This window comes from Augochlora pura, chromosome 6 (assembly GCF_028453695.1).
Source record: "Augochlora pura isolate Apur16 chromosome 6, APUR_v2.2.1, whole genome shotgun sequence".
Classification (NCBI taxonomy): Eukaryota; Metazoa; Arthropoda; class Insecta; order Hymenoptera; family Halictidae; genus Augochlora; species Augochlora pura.
Genome location: NC_135777.1, coordinates 8,502,908 through 8,509,840, shown reverse-complemented (window position 1 = coordinate 8,509,840; position 6,933 = coordinate 8,502,908).

The window sequence follows — 6,933 nt, the reverse complement described above, 5'->3', positions numbered from 1 at the left end:
AGTTTGTACATAATATTTTGCTGTATTTTGTGTATATTCTTCAAATTTGTATATATCTATTTTGTGAATTGATGATTACCTGCAACAAAGTACGGATTCCCTAAATTAATAATAATAAAATAATTAATAATAAATAATATTAATAATAATGTTATCAATAATTAATTAGTCTTATCGAAATCGTTAACATAGTAAGTGTTATAATCTAAACAGTTCAGTGGGTGACAGACCCACACCGTAGTCAATTTCGACCGTCCCGAGCGCGCGGTCACCGCCATAAACCGACGAGCGGGCCTCGACAATATGTATTAGTGAAGTATCGGTGTGAGTCAGAAATGACTCCGGCACAGGAGCCCGTGCTGCAGTAGTCGGAGGGTTACGAGACCTCCGATTAAGGCAGCTAATCTTAACAAAATGGCAAGCCTTTTGACTTAGCTCCACAAAAGGAGTAATCACCCGCAAGTTTTTCGGGGTTGTCAGATCGGGGCTCGGAGCTCATTGGGTTATCCCTGATTTCTACATAACCTAGCTGCTCTCCGGACACGGTAAATTCCAAGACAAACTCAGATACCTGAACATTGCAAACTCGGACCTCTGCGGGTGCGGGAAGACGATAAGGTGTACGTCATGTCACCTTTGAATGCCCGTTACTCACGGGGGATCGCGAATCCCTCCTCACTGAATTACAAATACATATGTACTCGGTCTGAGTTGGCCTCGCCAACTCCGTAAACTTCTACTCCAAGATACATACGGACACTTCCAGAAAGTCGCTAAGGCAGTAATGAAGAAGAGAGAGATTATTTCTTTCTAAGATTACTTAATCCCCCCCGTTGAACGCAAACAGTCACCAAGATATCGCGGGCACCAAATCGGGTGATATTTCGAGGTGGCTTAGTCTTACACGCGAACTACAATGTATGTATTCCCTTGGACGCGCAAGAGATCGTGACCGGCGCTGGCGGTCCCGCCTTCTCGTGGCCTCCGCTGGTAACACGCCGGCGCGACGGCTTCACCCACATATCGCACTCTGAATTAATAAAATTCGAAGAAAATTTTCTGCAGTCAACTAGGGTCGAAGTCAAAGATGCGTACGGTTCACTCGTGATTGCTGCGGTCTACTGTCCACCCAGACATGTAATAAGTAAAGATAAAGATAAATTCTTTGACACGTTAGGTGTAAAATTCATCTCAGGCGGAGACTACAACGCAAAGCATCCCCAATGGGGTTCAAGGCTCAGCAATCCAAAAGGCAAAGAACTCCAGAAAACAGTAACATCGAGAGGATATAATCACTTCAGCACAGGCGAACCGACCTACTGGCCAACCGACCCCAGAAAAACACCAGACCTTCTAGACTTTTTTTATAGCCAAAGGTGTCTCGCTAAGCCAGGTTCAAGTAAATACCAGCTTTGACTTGTCATCTGATCATTCGCCAATTATACTCACACTGAGCTCTACGTTTGTAGAAAACGAAAAACGGCCGTACTGGACAAACTCGAAAACGGACTGGTCTCTCTATAGAACTCTTATAAATAGTAACTTAGACCTGAAAATCCCATTAAGAACTCTGAACAACTTAGATCAAGCGGTAGAACTTTTAGTCAAGAAGCTACAAAAAGCAGCATATCAATCGACGCCTGAAACCAAAGCTGGAAATAAATATGCAATGAACTATCCATTAATCGCGAAAATCAAAATTGCAGAAAAAAGGAAAGCAAGGAAGAAATGGCAGCTATATAGGCACCCTGATGATAAGCGGCTGTTAAATAAGTTAACCAGGGAACTCACAAACCTGCTGCACAAAATTACAAATGAGCGGATCCAAGAATACCTTCAAAGTTTGTCGCCACGACAGGAAGATAACTACTCTTTGTGGAAAATTACAAAAAAATTGAAAAGACCAACTACTCACATTTCTCCTATAAAAATGGATACCAATCGATGGGCTAGGAACAATAAAAAAAAGCCGATATTTTTGCAAATCACTTATCCACAATCTTCACACCGAACGAAATACCATTGGCCAACAGCGACTTCAGAGACATCACGAACTTCCTTAATACACCCTTACAACCTTGCGAACCCATTAAACATTTCAGTCCCAGAGAAATAGCACAAGAAATAAAGAAACTCAACGATAGAAAAGCACCCGGATATGATCTTATTACTGCTAAAATGTTAAAAGAAATACAAAAAAGGAAAGGTATAGTAGCAATCACACAAATATATAACGCGATAATAAAAATCCAGTATTTTCCCATCCAATGGTTTAAGTTTCTCGGCAGTGAGAAATGTAGTAAAAAAATTTCAGGAAACTGGTAGCGTCGGAAACAAATCGCGATCAGGTCATCCGAAAGTACTTACCACTAAAGAACGAAGAGGTATCATCAAAGAAGCAATAAAAAATCTTTTTGCAAGTGCGAAAAGCTTGGCTGTTGACATCGCAACATATTCGGGAAGAGAAGTGAAAGCCCAAACAGTTCGAAATGTTTTACATTCTGCGGAAATTTATGATAGATGAGTGAGAAAAAAACCGTTCATTAATGAGAAGAATAGGGAGAAACGGTTCGGGTTTGCAAAAATATATGCAAGTAAGACAATGGAATTTTGGAAATCGGTTATTTTCTCAGATGAGAGCAAGTTTAATCTTTTCGGCTCTGGTGGAAAAAGATTTGTATGAAGGAAACCGAACACCGAATGAAATCAAAAAAATATTATTCCTACAGTAAAACACGGTGGTGGTCATGTCATGGTCATGTCAGTGGGAAATTTGGTTTTTATTGACGATACAATGAATGCAAGCGTCTATATCGATGTGTTACGAAATAATTTGTTAACGAGTGCAACAAAAATGGGCATGAACGAATCAAAAGTTATTGTACAATGTACTGTTGTATTCCCGATCGTGGAAATTAATGCAACACTTAATTATTTTGAAAGGGATTTTATTATAGGTCTTCGAAGTGTGGCGAGGTTGTCTTCTTACGCTGAGTATACGATTGTAAGACTAGGTGTTTTCTTAGATGTGTCCGGTTTGAAAGTGCTTAGCCAAAATGTCCCTCTACAGTTTTTTTTTTGGTTGGTTATACAGTGAGGTTTCGAACCGTTCCTGAGGACTTAGGCCCTCTTACCGGTTGTGATCTGATGGTTTATGTTGGAATTACCTATATGAAGTTTCTGCAAGAAGAATCTAGATAATGATTATTTGGTGGGGAAAAAATTTTCAAAGAAAACCCCGTCTTTATAGGTGTTGGGTTGGGTAGATGTGAGTGTTTTGGCTATGGTAGTGGGTTGGTTTGAAGTAAATTTGTTGGGTCAAGTGGGAATCTTCTTTTGATTCTATATGGGATTTTATTTCTGTCGTAGAGTCCTGTGTTTCTGATGAGCGGGTTGTCATGGTTTGTAACGGAGTAGTTGGAGATTGATTTGTGGATGTAAGATAGGATCATTTCAGTACTCGTATCGTCGTGTAGGTTCTGGGTGTGATATCTAGGGGGTTTGCCTGTTATGATCTTGAGGATTTTGTTCTGCAGGGTTTGGATCTGTTTTAGTGAAGTTTTTGGAGCAGCGCACCAGACTTGTGCGCCATAGGTTAGGACTGGTCTTAGACATGTTTTGTATAAGGTTATTCGGAGGTTTCTCTTGAGTTTGGAGCCGTGCGAGAGGAGGGGGTGGATGGAGGCTACTGCCTTTTTTGTTTTGTTGATTCTATCTGTGACCGCTGGGGTCCAGTTCAGTTTGGAGTCGAAGATGATTCCTAGGTAGGTGACTTGTTGGGTGTAGTTTATTGGGTGGTTATTGAGGATTAGTGGGGTGTTGATGGGGGGATCTTTTTTCCTGGGGAAGCAGATGGCTTGTGTTTTGGATGGGTTTATCTGGAGTTTCCAGGAGGTGAAGAAGTGAGCTATCTGGTTTAGGTAGTTCTGTAGTCTATTGTGGAGGGTTGATGCGGACCATGAGGAAGAGATGAGGGTTGTGTCATCTGCGTATAGTGCCAGATGTGTGTGGGGAGCTATGGGTATGTTGTTGATGTATATGTTGAACAGTATTGGTCCCCGGATTGATCCTTGTGGGACCCCTGCGAGGATGTTTAGTTTTTCGGATTGGGATCCGGAGATGGCTACCATGATTTTTCTGTTGCTGAGGTAGGAGCTTATTAGTTTGCAGAATGAGGTTGGGAGTCCGAGTTGGTGAATTTTGAATAGGAGTGCGTCTGTCCAGACGGTGTCAAACGCCTTGGTGAGGTCAAGTAGGATCATGGCTGAGGAGCGGTTTGTGTTGCGTTCGTGTGTTAGGAGTTGTGATATCCGGACTAGCTGGTGGGTGGTGGAGTGTCGCGCTCTGAAGCCGAATTGTTGGTTGATAATGGAGTTGTTGGTCTTGAGAAAGTTGGTGAGCCAGTAATGGATGCATTTTTCAAAGATTTTGCCAATGAGAGGTAGGAGGCTAATGGGGCGGTAGTTTTCCGCCAGCTTCCTATTTTTTCCTGGTTTGGGGATGGGTACGACCTTAGCTATTTTCCAGTTGTCAGGGAAGTAGCACATTTTGACTGCGTGATTGAATATGTGATGTAGCTGTAGCAGGATTTTGGGTGCGGCTTGTTTTAGCAGAGGGGGGGGGGGGGGTGATGCGGTCTAGGCCTGGAGCTTTGCTGTCTTTTAGGGAATTGATTGCTTTGTGTATGCTGAGAAGGGGTATGTAGGGGGTTTGTGTGTTTGGGAGGTTGGAGGCAGCAGGGCTTGGGAAGAGATTCTGGTGAAGCGTGTTTTCGACAAAGTGTTTTATTATGTTGTCGTGGCATGATTTGACCAAAATGTCCCTCTACAGGGTCGACTTAGTCCCTTTTAAAAGGAAAAACTAAGAGAAGTGGGGATGAGATAGGGCGAGTATGATTCGGAGTTCAAGGGGTATGGATGACTCGGAGATCAAGGTGCAGGAATGAGTCAGTAGGAGGTGAGAGTTTTGAGCGGCTGGAGATAAGATAGAAACAGAGGAAAAATAGAAAATATTTAGAGAACGGATGACTATCGTCGGTATGACTGTCGCAAAAATGAACATGAATGTATAACTATGTGTCATACCAGGCTGGCATCCAACAGTACCAAAAGAATTCCCTACACCGCCTCAATCGCGAGATATTAACCCGATAGAAAATCTTTAGCATATTTTAGATTTAGAAGTTCGAAAAAGTAAAGTTAAAAATAAAAATGATCTAAAAGCGACGCTTTTAGAAGAGTGGTCTAACATTTCATCGTAAATTACGCAAAAACTTATCGAATCGATACCTAATCGATTACAGGCCGTAATTAAGTCTAAAGGCATGCATACCAAATATTAAATAAGTTTATTTCTACACTTCTACAGTTGCGCAACATTTACCCTTATAGCAAAATCGTACGTGTGCCAATACTTTTTTGTCTCTGGATTTTTCGTTTTCTTGACTTTATTTCCTTATAAGTGTAACGAAGCACGGAGTTCATCGACCCAATTTCCAAAGAACGAAGGATGTTTAGGTTTGGAGATAAGCGTTGGCAATGGGGGAGACGCTAACCTAAACACATAGGGCGAGAAGGAATTGGAACCAGGGCAGAAAGAGTTTGATCGTCGGCTGAAGCAGAGCCATACAGAACAATCTAGAGAAACGATTACACATATATTCAACAATCATTTTATAGTTTTATCATTTTTAATATATATATAACATAACAAATAACTGAGACTTCTCAGTAAACGTACTATTTATGTGCGTCAAAAGACACTAATAAACATAGTTAATGTTAATAATTACTTTATAGTTTAAAGATATTCAAAGAAAACTAGTTGTGCCAATACTTTTTTGACCCACTGTACCTTCTTTAACGTTGCTTTTAATATTTCATATATAGTTAAGAATTTTTTTTTAATGTCTTTTTTTGTTATAATTATTATTTCTGTAATGAAATAAAATAAGTTGCTTGCTATACGTATAATGAATAAATATAGCCTAAGGCATGTCGTCTGTTAAGGAGTCGTCAGATATATGACAGAATCCTCTGAATATTGCACTTGGTGCCTACTACTACACTCGAAGGACCACCCACTGTGTGTGGGACTAAAATGACTGTTCTTATTGTAACACGTAACCTAACTGTTACGTATTCTGTCTATCTCTGTTCTCTGTACTGTACTGTCTACTCTGATCTGCTCTGTCTGCTCCATGTATCTATACTGTCTGACTGTTTGTTCTATTCTGTCTAAATTCTGAATCTACTCTCCTCAAGGTCTGTACCTTTCTGTGTTTGAATCTATTCTAATTTGCAACCCCTGAAGCACATTGTCTGTGGTGGGGATGACTAGGCGGGCCGCGTGCACTCGGGGGTGGACGAATGTTTTTGGCAATATTTTGAAAGTTCAGCTAGCCAGGATCGCTGATGCCGATACCTGACGGCCGAGTCCCTTTTCCTTAGTCTTGGGACTTTATGGCGAGGCTTCTTGGATCTGTGAGACTAAATGATGGCATTACCTTCATCATCCTGAAATCTATTTACTTTATGTGCCACATGTTGGCTGCGGACCGGCCCGCTAACGACTGTAATAATCCTAAACGCATTTAAAACGAATTGCTGAAAAACTCACAGATGGCCAGCCATACCATAAAGTCATTTCTAAATCTCTCGCCCTAACATCGTCTTTGGTCTCATATTAATTCAAAGAAACTGACCAATATATTAAACAAATTTTCATATATAAAAAATTATAAATAAAAAAGTTGAGCCATTATTTTTGATCTAGCATTATGTATGTATTCATATCAATGTATACCGGCATGCTGATCGCTGCCTCCTAAGTTTCCCGATTGCCCCAAATTTCGTTCTATCCTTTCCCTTGCGTGAGATATCAGCAACTATAAAGGCTAGCTGCAATGCTCGAAGAATTGTGTCAGGTTTTTCT